Source organism: Canis lupus, chromosome 24 (assembly GCF_003254725.2).
Source record: "Canis lupus dingo isolate Sandy chromosome 24, ASM325472v2, whole genome shotgun sequence".
Classification (NCBI taxonomy): Eukaryota; Metazoa; Chordata; class Mammalia; order Carnivora; family Canidae; genus Canis; species Canis lupus.
In genome coordinates, this window is record NC_064266.1 from 45707537 (window position 1) to 45725210 (window position 17674).

General features: G+C 57.2%; 1 protein-coding gene across 2 annotated transcripts in view; it reads left to right on the forward strand.

The window, feature by feature from the left end:
* The window catches only part of CDH4 (cadherin 4), a 504369-nt gene that overhangs the window by 73054 nt on the left and 413641 nt on the right, over positions 1-17674 (forward strand). The window contains exon 1 of one of the 2 annotated variants that reach the window (XM_049100352.1): positions 5669-5794. The exons of the other annotated variant lie outside the window; for it this stretch is intronic. The gene's annotated coding sequence lies outside the window, so the exon portion shown is untranslated. Of the gene's footprint in view, positions 1-5668; positions 5795-17674 lie in introns of those variants that run through there. 2 annotated transcript variants of the gene reach the window in all.

Below are 17674 nucleotides of genomic sequence, written 5' to 3' on the forward strand. Positions count from 1 at the left end.
GTTTAGTTGGTTGTAAATATTCAGCCAGAATTTGAGTGACAGTGCAATCTTATGTTTCCCCAAAGCTTGTGCCGTATGTGAATATTTTAATTAGGATTGTAACAAGCTATTGAGAAAGTTTGAGCTAAATTGGTTCAGCTGTTTTTGCATTAGTGAAGCATGAAAAGAAATTTTTTTCATCTATTAGAAAAATATCCCTTAAAAAAAAAAAAACAAAAAAAACAAGCCAAACCAACTGAAAATCAGCCAGTTCGGGATACTTCAAAGTCAGCAGATTGGATCTCGGTTGGGATTAACTGTACACTTTCAAAAAATGTGAAATTTAGTTCAAAAAGGTTGTCCATGTTTCGCCTCTTCCCCTTGGCAGCTGCTTGGGAGGGAGAGATGGTTCTGATGAGGACCACGTGTTTCTAAGGAGGAAATTACTGGCAGGTCCAGATTCCTCAAGCTGTCTCAGCTTAGGGTGCACCATGAAGGTGATGTGCTCCCCCCTCAGCGAGGTGCTGGGGTACGTGCTTCCCCCTCGGGTGCTGGGGTGCCCCTTCAGCACGTGACCCTACCTCCACCAAACAGCTGGCTGTGCAGGGTGCACGTGGGGGAGCTGGGGGCATGGCCCAGGCTCCCCTCTTGGGCTGCTCTGTTAGAAACTCCGCCCGTGTTGAGCGGTGACCTGCCTGCTTGGCGCTTTCTCTCATGCCCTGCGTCTCCTTGGACGTGGAGCATCTCTCTCGGCTCCATCAGAGAGCTGGAGGGGGACGGGAAGGCGGGGGTGGCTGGCTAAGGTCTGGCGACATCTTGCCCGCTGCCACCCCTGCTGCGGGCCCCATGTGCGCGTAGGTGTCCACCCTGCTGGCGAGGGCCTCTCTGGGTCTTACCCATTCGCTGTGGTCCTGTGTTCCCGTTCCTACAGTTCAAATGTGTGCTGACACACAGCGCAGACCACACACGGCAGCTCCGTCCCCAGCAGGACTGTAAGCCCACCCGTCATTCCTGACCTTGAGTTCATGATCCCCAAGGGCGGGAACTGGGGCTTCCTGTTGGTTTGGGTTTTGTTTTGTTTTTTGTTTTTAACCCCCCGGGACCCCCTACAGCACCTACGTAACTGACCACTTGGTAGTTGTTTTTAAATAATTCTTTGTGAGAAAAAAAAAAAGTCTGATTTTGTAGGTTCAAAATCCAGAACAGCTTTACCGGGTGCTTGGTTTCTCCCAAATGTATGTGCTTTAATTGCCAGTTGCAATAAGACGCGTTAATAAATGTGACTTGTCCTCACTGTCTTCCGCGTGGATGAGAGAAGTGTGAGCCCAGCTAGGAGGAGTGTTTCCCACGTGGAGGCCTCGAAACTACTGGAAGGGTCTCCTCGGCCGGCGCGCTGGGATGATGAGCCGTGTCTGCTGCCCTCCGCACAGCCCGCCGTGCACCGAGGCGAGCTCAGCAGGGTCCGAGCCCTTCGTCCCGGGGCAGCGGGCCTGCAGCTGGCTCCCAGGGACACCGGTCCGGCGGTCCCCACGGCCTGAGGCTGTTTCCGGTTCGCTGCGGGCTCCGGGCGCGCAGCCCCAGCCCCACGGTTTCCCTGCCCCGCTGCCTCCCGAGGGGCCGGAGCAAACAGTCCATAAATCCTGGCGAACAAAGGCGGAATGAGCGGTGGCTTTCTCGCCAGCTCCCTTCCAGTTTCCTTGCCACTAAGCAAAAGCATTTTTAATCAGCCTCATTATGCTGTTAATGAGGAGAACCTGAAGCCCAGCCCCTTGCGAACAGGCGCCCCTGTGTTCCTGCAGGAGACAGGGGGACCCACGGCCCTTCCCAGCTCTCTGCGCAGACCTGTCCCCCGGGGGTTTGCAGGCCGGGGTGCCAGAGGCTACGGCGACGGGGGGCCTGGCCTGGGACCGAGACAGTCCTTCTCACCGGAGGGAACCATCCCATTAACGCGGGAGCTGAAGGAGAGGAAGACACATAAAACCATACAAAACCGTTTGCCTGGCAGGGAGTCGTCCTGCCAAATGCTCTTGTAGATCTCTGCGCGGGGTGGCGGGAGGGAGACGGCTTCCTCCGCGGTGCACCGAGCCCCGGACGGCAGGGCGCCCCGCCTTCGGACGTGGGGCAGGGGGTGTTTCTAATCCGAACGTTCCACACGGATGTCCCTAAACCTGTCAAGGTCAGGAGGGGAAGCCAGGACGTGGAGGCAGCGAGGCAGAGGTGCCGGGCATCAGCCGGCAAGGAAGCACGCCCGTATTTTACTTGCTGGCAGCCCGAGTTCATTAATTCCAAGGGAAGTTTCTGGGTCAGTGAGTTCTCATCTTGGCTTTCTTTTCCTAAAGAAACAATGGACTCACACATCGCTACCAGGGGACGGGCCCTCCTGAGCCTGCCGAGTGACGGACTCTGAGTCTCGCAGGCACTTCCCAGGGGGGAGGGGGGTGCTCGTTGCCAGGGTCACTCCAGCACGTGGCCCCAAACTGCGTGCCCACGCGTGTGCACCCGAGGGTCCGCGTACATGTGCTTCTCCCCCCCTTTCCTGGGAAAACCAGCAGTAAGATGAGCACAGGCCCCAGTGCCAGGGTCATTCTAGAAACACTGGCCTGGAGAAGCCCTAGTTCCCAGCACGCGGATGGGCCGTCAGCTGAGGCTGCTGTGTTTTGGCCGCCCCGGCGCTAGGTTCCAAGGGCTCCGGGGCCTGGGCTGGGGTCTTGGTTCTGTCCCACAAAGCGGTAAATGAGGTGTGCAGCCCGTGTCCCCGGCGGAGCAGAGCCCCGGTGCCTTCCTGGGGGGGGGGGGGGGGGCGGGCGGCGGGGGATCCAGAGCCACCACGGCCTTTCCCCACATGCTTCATCTCTGGGCTTTGGAGAGAAAGGCGAAAGGGAAGGAGGAATCCAGAGGCTTCGATTTGCACTAACTGCTCCCGTCAGAGTCTGCGGCGCGTCCTGATGAAAGCTGGGCTCTGATGGAGCGGAATCAAAAGAGGCAGACAGCGACTTCGCTCCCACGAGATGACACTTTAAAGGGAAAGGCCCAGGAAGGAAGTTCTTTATTGAGTAATTAGCCATAATAAGCTCAGATAAGACAACAGATCAAACAAATCCTCGGAAGGAAAGTGAACAGAGACGATGCCTTTCTGGAAGGAATAACAAATAATATCCCCACCCCGAAATCTGGGACTCTTGGCAAGATGCCGGTTCCAAATGGAAGTAGCCGCCACACGCGGCTCTCTCTTCTCACTGAACCCAAGTCATAACCAGAGTCGTCAGAGCCCGAGCCAGGCCGCCCGTGGGGCCGGCTCTCTGCGCGCCGCTACCTTGCAGAGGCGATCTCAGCCAGACCTTCGTCAGGAAGGGTGGCGGAGGCTCACGTGCACCCCGAGTGTGCAGAGCCTGTGCCGGGCACCCCCGGGGCTGTGCCATGGGGAACAGAGGAGTTCCTTATTTCTGAGGGGCTTTCGGAGAGGAGAGCGCTGGGTGGGAATGAGGACGCGGAGCGGGGGACCGGCGGGTGGCAGGGACGGGGCTGGCGAGAGCTGCGGCCAGCGTCTCGGGGCTGCTTCTCAGCTGGGACTCCGCTCCTTCCGTCAGCCGCTCGTTCCCAGGGGTTGCCGTTTGTTCGTGTCCCCCAGGAGCCAGGCAGAGGGCCCTGCCCAGGAGCTCACAGTCAAAGCCACCAGGATTCAGAGCAGCGTGTTGGTGAACACGGTGACAAAGGTCCAGGCGGGATGTTCCTGGGGTGGAGAGAGGCCACTGGGGAGGGTTTCCAGGAGGAGGGAAGTCAAGGCACAGAGATGCTCTTAGGGCCCAGTTGTGGACCAGGTACCGGAGCCTGCAAATCATGAAAGTTTCTGAACTTAACACAAAATAGAAAAAAAAAAAAAAAGCAACTTTATAGAATCTGTTGACAAATAGCCAGAATGATCAAAGGCGTAGAAACCCAACTTTGAGACGGTGATCCCGATGCGTACGGGCTGTGTACACGTGAGCTGATGCTCCAAGCCTCAGGAGTGTCGGCTGGCCGCTCCCATCTCCGCGGAGGTCCCAGCGGAGGGCGCGGCATCACAGTGCCCCAGGAGGAGTTTGGGGAAAGACTTGGGGGACCTCGGATCCCAGGAACGGGAGCCCCGCTCTAACGACTTAGGTCGGATACTTGGGGAACACGGGCTGGAGAAGCAGCGGGCGTCGGAGAGTTCGGGAGGCGCAGCGTTGAGACCGCAGCTCTGCCTGGGGGTCCGGGGGTGCTGGTCCCGCTGCTGAGTTAGAGCCAGGAGGCCGCGGAGCACTTACATCTCCGTCCGCGTGGAGCGTGGGGCTGCGCTCTGGAAGCCCTTCTAGAGCCTTCTAGGCTCCTCCGGCCACGAGTGTGGATGCGTCCGTTTGCCAGGACATGTGCGCTCCCGTGATCTTCTGGGCAGGGTGCGGCGGGGGAGAAAAATCATTCCTTAGCTCTTGTGATGACGTGTGTTGGAAAGAGAAAAGCAAACCTGGGGAAACGGGTACACGAGCGAGGCAGCTGCCTCCTCGGCGAGGACGTGCGCCCCGCGGCCAGGTGTGGTCTCCCGGGGCAGGTGCACGAGCCGTGGCGAGCCCGGCCCATGAGGCAGACGCGCGTCTCGGGCCTCGTCCTTCTAATCTGCTCAGTGCCTGTCGTTTCCAGAAGGAAGATGCTCCCACTAGGATTTGGCTTGTGACAATCGTGTGTGCAGGAGCCCAGCGCGGATTCCTTCCAGGGGTGCACATGTGCTGAAGAGCAGGCGACGGAGCCAACACTCCGAGGGTGGAGCAAGGAGTCGGAGCCAGCGGCCAGGACAGGGAGATGGTGCAGGTGTGAGGTCGGGATGGGGACGTCCCTGTGCCGAGGCAGCCGGCTCCCAGCGCCCCAGGCCAGTGCTCAGGGTGGGCAGAGGGGGCACCGTGATGTCAGGCCGGCCGGCCCGGCTCCTGACTACCCCTCACGGCCCCAGCCCTGGTCCCGGGGCGGGGAGGGGTTTGTTTTTCCCACGTGGCGGGGGAGCCGAGCTCCGACTTTCATGGAGGCCACAGTCTTCAGGGCACACAGGTGACCAGCAGTCCGTGTCTCACCAGCAGGAGTGGCTCGGGATGGGTCCGGACGGTGGAGCCCAGGGACTGAGGTTGGCAGGCGCCCCGTGGGATGCCCAGGGCCACGCGGCGGGGAGGATGGGTGGGATCACGAGGTCGTGTTGGCCCAAGGACACGACCCAGCAGCTGGCCGCAGGACGAAGTTCCAGAGAACGCGCACGGTAGCCCATGGAGCAGATTCCAGCTCGTTGAAGAGCCGCCAGGAAGGAAGACGTTTTACGTGCCTCCCGCGTGTCCCTTTGCCGGTCACGCAGCGGATGGACGGCCTCAGTGAGTGGAGGCGAGCCCGGGGGCGCTGCCGCTCTCACCTGTGAAGTGGGGCAGCGGCGGCCCCCCCTCCCCGCCCTCCAGCCCCAACGCTCGGGTCACGTGTACACTCCTGTGCCGCGAGTCCTGCCTGGGGCCGTGTGACCTGCGCGTGCGAGCTGACCGTCTCCTCCTCCCCCACCGCCCACCCGCACGTCCATTCATTAGCTCGCTCATTCATTGCTTCATCACACAGATCTAGCTGGGCGTCTGGTGTTTGCCGAGTGCTGGGCTGGGTGATGGGGATGCACCGGCCAAACAGACAGATGGGCCCCGCCTGCCGGGTTTCCATCGCTCGAGAAGCATCGGAGATCTCCCTCCCTCGCACACATGCACGCACGCAGACACGCACACGCGGGCGCAGATAACATTCTGACACACGTGATGAAGAGGTCCCGGGCCCGCCGGCGGTAAGCGGGGGTTTCGGGCCCAGCCTGGCCGGTCACGGGGGCCCCCGGGTGGGGAGAGCCGGGGATGGAGGCCAGGCCGGGCCCAGGGCCCAGGAGCTCCGTGCTGGTGCCCGAGGCGGCTCAGAGAGGGAGGCGGCGCGGAGGGAGGCGTGAGCAGACGCGCCGTGCCAGGGTGTGGGGAGAGGGAGCCACAGTGCCCAGATCTAGAAAATCTACCGTGGCTTCCGAGTTGCCCGTGGCAGGCATTTCCACCCGTCATCGTACCCTCACCGGGAACAATCCAGCAGGTCCCGCCTGGAGCAGGGCTGGGACAGGGGCCCTGACTCCGCCGCCGCCCCTCTGCCTGGTTCGCAGGGGTCTCCTGACCAGCTCCCCACCCCCACCCCCCAAGTGCCTTGTCCCAGGAAGGCCTGTGGCAGCAGGCGAGGTGGCAGGTCCCCGGAGCTGCTCCCGCCGGCCCTTCTGATGCCTCTGAGCCGCCTCCCTGAGCACCTGGCCACCTTCCGTGAGGCTCGGGACTGTTCACGGTGCCCCTGGCACTCCGGGCACCTTGCGGCCTGGCCTCCTGGGAGGCTGGCGTGGCCCCTTCTGCCTCGGGGTGCGCTCAGGGGCTCAGCTGGATGGGGTACAACCCTGTGTGCGGGCGGAAGGGCTCCCGGGGAGCTCGGGGCCCGCAGGCTTGTGTGGTCATCCCCGTGGCACATGTGCCAGCCGTGAACATGTGCACGGACAGGAGAAAAGGTGTTGCTTTTTAATTATTTATTTTTTTAAAGGATTTTATTATTTATTATGAGAGACACAGAGAGAATGAGAGGCAGAGACACAGGCAGAGGGAGAAGCAGGCTCCCTGCACGGAGCCTGACGTGGGACTCGATCCCGGGATCCCGGAGTCACGCCCTGGGCCGAGGGCAGATGCTCCACTGCTGGGATTTTCACCTGGCCTATGTCTTGCTTCTAGCTGAGTGGACTTGGAATGAGGGACTCTGGTTCAAGGCCAGGCCACGGTGAGGCTGATGATGAGATGGTGAGAGGCAGGGAGGGTCCTAGGGGCCCCGTGCTTCTGAGTGTGGCCCCAGACCACTGTCGCCAGCACCCCCTGTTGGGAGCTCAGATTCCTGGGGGGACTCCACTGAGGCAGGTACTCGTGGAGCGGGGACCAGGAGTGGGGTGTTAGCAAGCCGTCGGGGGATTCTGAGGCCCACTGATGGGTGGGGGGCCACCGCCCTTGCCCCTGCAGGGCTGCTGCCCATGTAGCTCAGGGGACAGGCTGGCAGCCTTCTCTCTTCGATGGGGTCGTGTTCTGTGTTTTTACTTTACGTATTTATATGTTTTACTTTTTTTTTCCCCTAAGATAGTTTCTAAACCTATGAAATAATCAACACAAGCACGTATGTTTTAAGAGATGGAACAGTAAGCTCCCAACGTTAAGACAGAACCTTCCGGTCGTGGAAGGGGCGTGGATGCCCCTGTGCACCCCGCCCCGTCACACACCCACCCGCCCCTCACCGGTCATCGCTCCCCTGAATTTTTGTGCTTAGCGTTTCCTGTAACACATGGTTTTGTTTCGCTCGTTGATTGAGCTTTGTAGAAATGGGAGACCGTACCCCGTGCCCCCCGAACTGGCTCCTTTCACTGAGGTGAGAACCAGCCTAGACAAAGGGTTAACAACGTCGACCCCGACCCAGCTCTGCCACCGCGGCCTGGAGCCAACCCGTCAAGATCTCTGTGCCCGAGCCTCTGAGCCTGGAAAACGTAGACTTTCTCGGTGTCTCTCCAAATCGCCGAGCCCGGTAACGTGCATCTGGTTGTGCACACGGATTTTTAACGTTAAAAAATACGATGTGTGTCTGCGACGCATTCACGTTGCTGCTCGCGGCTGCGGCGTCTCGCTGGTCCCCGACGCAGATGGTTCTGTTGTATGACTAGAGCGTCACGTATGCACCTGCCATGCACGGGCCTCGATTGGTTCCCAGGTTCCTCCTTCCGTGACTGGTACCCCTGTGAATTGCTTATTTAACTGTTTCTGGTGTCGATGAGCATGAGCTTCCGGAGTGTTCAGGTCCACGTGAACTTGCTGGCGTGGGGAGGAGGACCCCTCGTGTCACCCTTCCTGGAAAATGTCACTAGTTGACATTCCCACCAGTGATGTCTAAGAATTCCTATGGCTTCAAATAGTTGCCAGGGGTTCGGGTCAGATTTTTTAAAAAAAAAGTCTTTTACCTTGCCGTTGTGATTTTTATGTCCGTTTCGAAATTTCTCGACGACGTTGAGCATCATTTCACGTGTTTGCTTGACGTTCTTTTATTTCTGTGGTTAAGGGGTCATTTGGATCTTTTACCTGTTTTGCTGTGAAGTTGCTATCTTCTCGCCGAGCTGTAAGGGTCACCTATATGCTCTAGACACTTGTTCTTTCTTAGATTTGAATGTGGCAAATAGTTCCTCCCAATTAACGTCTTGTCCAACTTTCCTCGTGACGTCTTTTGGCAAACACAGGCTCCTAACTGCCTGCCGGGAGGTGATCAATTGTTTTCTATGTATATTGATTTTTCATGTGTCTCACAAAAAGAAACACTTCCTTAACCGAAGATCGTGCAAGGACTCTGCTACGTTTGCTGCTAAAATTCTTCTAAAGTCCCCGTTGAAGCCCTTCGACCTTTGGGGCCTGCTTGCGTAACTGATGTGAGATCGAAATACAATTTCACTTCATTTATTCTCCGCAGAAGTAAATGTGATTCTTCAGATGGCTCAGCGGGTAACTAACTGTTCGACTCCCTGCTGGTTTCCAACGCCGGTTCTTCGTATGGAAATTTCTCACGCGTGTGGTGGGTGTGTTTTGGGATTTTCCATTTCTCAAAACCCGCAGCACTGCCCTGCGTTGATGTGGGCTTGGTTCTGAGTCTGGGGCGTCCGTCGGGCAGTTTGCCACCGTGTTCTCATCAAGACACTCTTGCCTGTTCATGATCCTTTCTTCTCCCATATACACTTGGAAGGCGTTTGCCTTCCACAAAAATATTCTGAAATTTTGATCGGAATTCTTTTGAACCCAGTGCCCAACTAGGTGAGAACGGATATATTTGCCCTAAAGATGTATTTCTCCATTATGCAAGTATTTAATGTCTTCCTATAATATAAAATTTTCTCCAGAAACTCTTTGCACATTTGTTAGAGTTACTTATAGGTACTTCATATTTTTTGTGTGATCAGAAATGTCATCTCCTGGGACACCTGGGGGGCTCAGCAGTTGAGCATCTGCCTTTGGCTCAGGTCGTGATCCCAGGGTCCCGGGATCGAGTCCTGCATCGGGCTCCCCTCAGGGAGCCTGCTTCTCCCTTTGCCTGTGTCTCTGCCTCTCTGTGTCTCTCATGAATAAATAAATAAAATATTTTTAAAAAGGAAATGTCATCTCTTAGTAAACTCCATGGTCTTTACAGTCTAGAGTATTGAAATGCAGTGGACATTTGTAAATTTATCTGGTATCTAGCAATCTGTTCAGTTTCTAATTTCTAATAAATTACAGATTCTTTGAGGCTCTTCCATGTGGATAATCATGTCATCTATGAATAATGTTATTTTAAGTCATTTCTTTGTACCTTGGATTCTTCTTTCTTGTTAATCAGTCATTGTTAAATAGAGATGCTAATAGCAGATAACTCTGTTCCTCATTTACAAGGCAGTGGCTCTAATGATTCGCCACTAAGAACGAGGTTTGCTGTAGATTTAAAAGATACTCTTTATGAGGTCTAGAAAGTTCTCTTTCATTGCTAGTTTGCTGTGACTTCGCGTTGCAGTTTTTTCTTCTGCTGAGACAGTCTTATCATCTTCCTCTTTAATCTGTTCTCATAGGAAATTGTGTCAGTAAACAAACTTGCGTGGCGAATAAACTTTGCTGGGTCGTGAGAGACAACCTCATTACACCTTGCTGGATTTATTTGACCAATGTTTATCATCAGTAATTTTTAGCTCTTCAGAAGTGAGATCACCTGTAATTTTTCCTTGTGCTTTTCTGGCTCTTGATTTTGGAATTAAGGTCATGCTAGTTTCATAAACCAAATTGGGGAGCGGTGGTCCTTGTTTTTCTGTCCTCTGGGAGAAAATACACAAAATTAAAACCATCTCTTGACTGGTTGATAGAACTTACCTGTACGTGTCCCAGGCCGTGTGTGTGCACGCGGGCATGTGGGCACTCGCGTGTGTAAATGTGTGTGCGTGTGTGCACACACGTGTGTACAGGCATGTACGAACGTCGTAGGCGACTCTGCTGTTTACTTAGGGGATTAGAGAACCTGTAGGGTGTCCTACTTATTATCAAGTTGATTTTGATAGTTCATGTACTTTTTATTTTTTTAATTAATTAATTTTTTAATAAATTTATTTTTTATTGGTGTTCAATTTGTCAACATACAGAATGACACCCAGTGCTCATCCCGTCAAGTGCCCCCGCCCAGTGCCCGTCACCCATTCACCCCCACACCCCGCCCTCCTCCCCTTCCACCACCCCTAGTTCGTTTCCCAGAGTTAGGAGTCTTCATGTTCTGTCTCCCTTTCTGGTATGTACATTTTAAAGGAGAAATCTTTGCTTTTCACACGGTCAGCCAAACCACAGGCTGAGCTTCAGTTTCTTTCCCCAGACATCCCGCTTCCTGGGTGACGTGTGCGATCTCCGCACCACAGTAACGCCCCTCCGCCCCGTGACGGCAGGCCCCGGCCCCACGTGGACGCAGTCTGCATTCGTGAGGTGCTCACCGTGTCTGGACACGTGTGTGGCAAGGCAAGGAGCTGTGGCCCAGGAACTACCTGAAGCCACATCCTTCAGGAGGAATGAGAGTGCAGCTGCTGGTCCACTAGGACCTGTAACTCACTTACCGGTCATGAGCAATTGTGGGTTTCTTTCTTTTTCTTTTTCTTTTTTTTTTTCTTTTTCTTTTTTTTTTTTTTTTTTTTTTTGGCCATTTTCATAACTGTTAAACCCTGTCATGATCCAGGATGATCTTCTCATGCACCATATTTGACCTAAAGTCTCCATAATTATTACTTTCTTCCAGCACCTTAGGTAAATCCACTATGCTGAGACCCAGATACCAAGCAATTAGACCTTGGCAATTGCAGTCACCCCATAACTGTCCCCAGGTTCTCCTTGCTCACTTGGCAGCCTGAGGGATGTGAGAAAATATGAACCGGGTCGTGACGGCTTGAAGTCTTTCCTCTGAACCCCAGGCTGGAGGAGGGCATGGCCTCTGCTGGGCACAGTGTCCACTAAGTCTCAGCTTCACAGTCTTTTAAACTTGTAAATCCACGGGCCACTTTCCTGCCCCAGGACCTTTGCACATACAGTTTTGGCCGCCCAGGACATTCTCCTCTCTTTAAACGCCAGCACCATCTCATCCCTCAGCTGTGGTAAAAACGTCACTTCTTCGGACAGACCTGCACTGACCACTTGCTTGTGGTCGGTCCCCCCGCCCCTCCCACTAAGGTCTCCACTTCTTGTTTCCATCTGAGCACTGCCACGGTTGATAAGGATTTCGATCCTTTGTCTTCTCCACCGAGTGTAGCTGTGCAGTAATGGGACCCACTGGCCTTGCTCACCCTGGCATCCCTCCCCAGCTCAGCATAGAGTAGGTGCTTAGTGAATACCGAGGAATGCCGTGGAGCCACTTACTGTGCTGCACGTCCTCCTTCAGACCTGCCAGCAGCCTCAGAAGCTTGAGGTCCCCAGCCCGGCCCTGCCCTGGATGTGGCTTGTGAGGCGGTGCCCCTGGTCCTATTGTCCTCCCATTGGGCACCTTATCCGCCCCTCCTGCTGGCAAGTCCCTTCCCTTCCTCTGAGTTCCAGCAGCGTCCGGACAGGCAACCGTGTACTGGGGCTCCAGTCCTGGCCCGGCCGCGAGGGTCTCCCAAGCTTCCTATCTGCAGAGGGGGCTTAATGCCATCCTCCACCTCTGGGTGGGGGAGCTGCCAGGATAACGGGTCAGTGAGAGCCAGCGCATGCTCAATCCTGGGCATCCAGGCTCCCCGGGGACACTCTGTCCTCCTCCTCCACACTCACTCCCTCTGCACTGCAGTGTCCTCCAGCCTGAGGATGGCTTCTTCGTCTCTGGGCCCTTTGGGCAGGATTCGCAATTTTTCTGTGGATGATCTCAATAATCCTCATCCCATCTGGGTCCTTGGCAGGGTTTGGCACCTGCTTGTGATTGTGTGCAACTGTTGGGAAGCGTTCAAGGGCAGGATGGTGGTGGGTCCGGCCGGGAAGTAGACAGTCCCTGCCCACAGGTCCCTCCCGAGGGTGATGAGGGAGGACTGGAGTTGGGGGAGCAAGAAGGAGCCATGGGGAGGGAAGCAGCCCTGGACCCCACGTGGCCCCATATGTCTGGGAAGATGAGCCCCACCCAATGCAGTGATGTCCAGAGTGTCTGCGGGGCCGAGGCTCCCAGACGCTGCTGCGCTCTGGGCGTGCCTGCACCACTTTGTAGAGGACGGTTGTCAGGCTCCTGCATGTGACTTTTGAGACCCATCAGATCAGAACTCAGCCCTCAGGATCTGCAGGCATCATATCCCTGCTTATTGGCTGCATCCTTGCATCCAGAGAGATGTGAGCCTTTCTCTCCCTGCTGCAACGCACCCCCATGGCGGTTCCCCTTGCATAAAGCCTTTCTTACCACCTTTAACGGGCATCAGAATACTTTTTTATTTAGCAGATCCAAGACAGACCCCAAATAAGTAAGCAGGACAGGAATGCTACTGAGCTGGAGGGATTAGGATGCTGTTTCCTGTGACTGTGCACGCATGAGCTGGAATAAGGCTGGAACCGGCAAGCTGCCCTAATGCAGAACTCGTGTAGGCACGTAGGCATGAGCCCGGGTGTCAGAGATCCAGATAAGAGGGTTTCTCATGGTTCCCAGCTTCCCTGACATTGCAGCATGGGGTGGGGGGTGGGGGGGACGGGAAGCATTGACTCCCTGTGGGGCAAGATCGTCTGAATTGGAGCACCAGCTTTGCTGGGGAAATGCTTGTCTCTGCACTTTGCAATCCTCCAGGTTTGAAAGCTGAACCTCCAAAGAGATGTTACTGAGCTCCTGCATTTAGTTGGCTTCTAGCTGGTCTCTGCAGCACTGGGGGGCTGTCTTAGCTTAGGATGCCCTGAAAGTAGATCCTGCCGGGGTGGGGTGCCAGCAGCTTATTTGGGGAATGATGCCGGGAGACCTGTGGAGAGAGAACAAGGTAAAGAGGAAAACCAAAAAGAGGGGCTTGTTAAGGGGGATACGGCCTCAGGCTACCACAGCTCAGCCCCTCAGGGGATCCCCCTGCGGGACCACGTAGGACCCACTGTGAGGAAGGAGGAGGCGTGTGTGCTCCAATCAGCGCCCCCCACACACACTGGCTGGGGTCCACGGCACCGTGCACGTCGCCAGGGAGAGCTGCATACGCAGGAACTGCTCATCAAGGCCACCAGCCACCCCCGTGGCCCAGGAGCTGTGGGCAGGGCAGCAAAGTGTCGACCAGGGTCCTCGGAACACCTGCTCCCTTGGGCTCACCATATCCCGGTACATCTGATACTTGTCTCTGGCTAAGTGCTTGCTCTGTACCAGACACTTGGAGCTGAGGACACAGCAGTATTGAAGCCGACAGTGAGACACGGTGTAGGAAGTAAGGAGAGACCCATGAGGAAGCCTCAGAATTCAAGTTCTCAGTGACAAGAACAGCAGCGTAGACAGGGGGAGCCCTGCCATGATGGGGACATGGCAGAGAGACACAGGACCCAGCCTGACGGGCCCCTACCCGCCCAATCCAGGGAAATGCCAGAATTGGAAATAAAGACGATGGTAGTGATAGTAGCCTATGGAATAAAGTAAGAATTTTGAAGTCCACGCTGGCACAAACAATAGGACTGGGAAGGGCGGGGCCTCCTTCCAGCAGAACGGCCCCTGACATGTGAGGCATCTGCAGTGGAGCCAGAGAAGCACCATTCCTCAGGCAGCGCTGATGAGGGTTGGTCCAGGCGAGAAGCACTGTAGGTACCGCAGCTAGTGGGGAAGAGTTAAGGCGCGATGCGATAGATAGCCTCGGAATATCCTCCTAAGGAGTCTTAATAATTGCCAAGGTGGAAGTAAAGCTGATTTTATGCACAGAGATTATGGTGGACACATCCTTGTGAAGCCTCCAAAGCCACTCCACCTCCGGTCATGGGGCGCGTGGATGCCGCGTGCCTGCTCATGGACCCTCGGCCCTGAGAGGACGCAGCATCGGCTCTGATTGCCCGAGTACCCGGGGTCTGTTGGCGGGGAAACATCAGAGAGACCCAGACTTCAGAGCTGCCTACAGTAACCAGCCTGGCCTCCAAAAATGCCGCAAGTCACACAACACGGGAAGCAATTCAAGACAACTTGAGAGCGGATGACAGGTTCCTGCAGACGACCTGGGGACTACTTCTGCACAAGACATTCTAGGGACAGGTGGCGAAATCTGGGAAGTCCCTAGGTTAGGTTGGGGGCATCGTGCAGCGTTATCATCCTGATCTTTGAATTCAAACTGGGATTCGTAGGAGGAGGTCTTTGGCTTTGGAAAATACGTATTAGGGTATTTATCAGCAATCGAGAAAATGGGGTCAAGGGAACGTACATGAAGGGAACGCAGGCATGTGTCATGTTCTTGCAACTTTTCTGCGAGTCTGGGATCATATTAAAATAAGAGTAGCAAGACAAACAAGCAGCATAAGACCAAGAGAAGGGACGGTCCAGGGGGCACATGTGGAGGCGGAGCAGGTGGGAAGCTCAGAGGTGACCCTGCTTTTCCATGGGGAGCACCGGGGTCGCTGTGGGCAGGGGGAGGGCCATGCTGGACATGGCTCGTGGCTCCGAGATGAAATACAGATGGTGGCGCATGTGGCGTAACCCACCCCGCCTTGGCCAACACCCCGGCTGCTATCTCCTCCCTCTGACTGCCGGGCCCCTGGCCTCACGGGGTCATCGTGTCCCCCACAACGGGGGATCTTCCCCCTCAGAGGACAGACCGCCACTCGGTTCTAAGTCCTGGAAAGGGCTGCGCGGCTGCTGCCAGCCAGGGCTTGGGGCTGTCCGCCAAAGACCGATCCTTCCAGTGGGAGTGTAAGTACTGATTACATCTCCTGCTTTGTAAATAACTCAATGGTAAATTTTTACAATTTTGTTTTTACAGAGGCCCGTAATGAGAAGGCTGCTTTTCCCCCTGTCACTTGGATATTAAGCTCTTTAATGGAAGTACACAAAATGACTCCATAAAACTTGGTACGGAGCAGACTGCCGTGGGCTCGGCGCGGTGGAGAGTGGAGGGGCTCCGGCCCCCGACGGGTGAGCCCCCTGGCAGTGCGGGAAGCCGGCGGTGCCCACAGGACGGGTCCTCGCTCCCTCTCTGGGGTCCGGTCCCTCCCTGCTGCGTGGGCGGCGGTCACCCCGCGGCCTTCTCGGAGTGGGCGGGAAGGCGCAGCCTGGGGATTTTTGTGATCTGGGAGCCTGCCTACTTTTTAATTGGCCTCGGTGTTAATGAATGGCTCCGCTGTGTGTGGAGCGAGCAGGGCTGGGCGCTGGAGCGTGGAATCTGATTGCAGCCTGTGCTCTGAGCCCCGCGGAAGCCTCTGGAGCCGCCCGGATTGGTTTGGCTCCGGGCTGCACAGTGCTTGGCAGCAATGGGGCGGGAGAGGGTGGAGGGGGAGAGAAGGCGGGCGCCCCCGCGCTGGCAGGCCTCCGCGCTGGGTCTCAGGTCGTGGGAGCCAGTTGTCATCGTCGCCCAGGCAGGCCAGCTCCGGGGCCCTGCCCGCGGTCCCCAGGGGCAGATGGGGACGTGGGGACTCTCCCCGGGAGGCGGCCTCCCTCCCGCTCGGGACCCGGGAGAGGACGTGTGCTCATCCTGCCATCCTGCCAGCTCTCGCCCGGCGGGAAAGGCCGACAAGCTGGTGGTCCCGTAGCCGCCCACCTGCCTGTTCTCCAGCCGCGGTTGTCTTGCTGCGGCTCCCGGCGCGCCGGCTCCCGTGCCCCCCAGCACCGGAGGGCCGGCCAGGGCTTTGCCGTCCTTCGCCGCCACCGTGTCACTGGATGCAGGCCCGGAGAGGGACCGCCAGCTCCCCTGAGACCCCGGGGTCCGGCCCAGAGCCGCACGGAGCCGAGCCGGGCTGAAGACGCAGCAGAGCGGGAAGCGGGTTCACCCGAGGTGCTGGGCGCACCCTGGAGGCAGGTCTCGAATCCGGACGCGCTCCCACGGGGCCGAGGCCGTCCCTCCTGCTCGTACCCCTGCCCCTCGCCCCGGCCGGGCACGTGTTGCTGTGGCTCGGGGAGCTCGTCCCAAGCCCAGGCTCGTGAGGACGACGCGGAGGTGGTGTTTGGTGGAGCCGCAGGCAGTGGCCCGTGTCTGCAAACGCGGCGCCCGTTCCAGGTTCAGGAAATGCTGGTCTAAGTGAATCCGCGTTTTCAGGATTCGGCTTTCGTGGTTGAACTCGATACGTTTGTTCCGCGTCCGTGACCCCGTCTCTCCCTCTGCCCCTTCTTGCCGGGCGGGCAGCTGAGCACCAGAGTAAGCACGTGGGTGCCCAGCCAACCCGGAGGGCCAAGAGCCACATCCTTCCCTGGCCCGTCGCTCATGGGTGACTCAGCCACTGGTCCTGATGTCACGTGTTGGCCTGGGCCCCACACAGATGCAGACCCGGCGGCGGCAGCATAAGTACTGGGGGCCCCAGGCCTTCCCACCCCGCGTGACATCTAGAGGAAACCAGGGCACGCATCTCCAAGCGTGCACTCTGCCCATCATGCTCATGCAGCGCGTCCCCGTGGGGCTGCAGGGCTCCATCCTGTGGTCTCTAGTCCACGACGTCTGCTCGTGGGTGCACCATGCTGGCTTCCTGGGACCAGCGGTTAGGGGTTCCTCGTCCATAAAGGAGCAGCCCCCAAGCTGGCCGGGCCTCTGGCACCCCCGGGGGCACTCATGGGTCCCTCCACACGGGAGGTGGCAGTGAGAGGCTGCAGAGGGGACCTCGGGGGACCCACGCCAGCTGCCCCATCCCACCCACTGACCAGCCAGGGGCTGGTTTTGCCTCAGGTGAAGAGGAGTAGCTGTGTCTCCCCCGCTTACGCTCACCCAGGTAGAGGCGTGGCCACGTCAGTAGCAGTAGAACACGCTCACCTGGGGCACCTGGGGGCTCAGCGGTTCAGCGTCCACCTTCCGCCCAGGGCGTGACCCCAGGGTCCCGGGATCGAGTCCCACATCGGGCTCCCTGCAGGAAGCCTGCTTCTCCCTCTGCCTGTGTCTCTGCCTCTCTCTGTGTCTCTCATGAATAAATCAATAAAATCTCTAAAAAAAAGGACACACTCCCCAGCTTAGAGGTTCAGTCCCCACTATAGGAGGCCAGAGCGTGCGCGGTCACGCTGGGGACTGAGGCTAACGGGGTTGAGCCTGCAGCACAGGGACGGTCATAAACGAGCCCAAGGCCTGATCCTACCACGCACGACGCTCCAGACCTCTGTTTTTACACTGAGCTGTCACTGCTTAATCTTATTTTTCATAAATAGCATGACTTCTGCCTTGTTTCCTAACAAACTGGAGGCTTTGGCTGCCCGGGGCCCATGCTGCAGGCACGTGCTCTGAGTCACCCGCGTTCCCGCCGGGGCCCCCCAGCCTGTCTTTCCCGCCGGCCCTGGAGCCCGAGGGTTCAGCAGAACCCACAGCCCCGTGTGGGGCCCAGGACGCTTCCCAGCTCCCAGCCCACGGCCGCACGGATCCGCCGCGGGGGCAGGTGCCATCCCGCACGGGACATGCGAGATGGGCTGTGTCTTCTCGCTGCTCACTTGGAGTTGCTGGCGACTCACTCAAGGCTCCCTTCATCGCTCTGGAAACAGCGACGGTGTTCTCCGGTCACCGCAG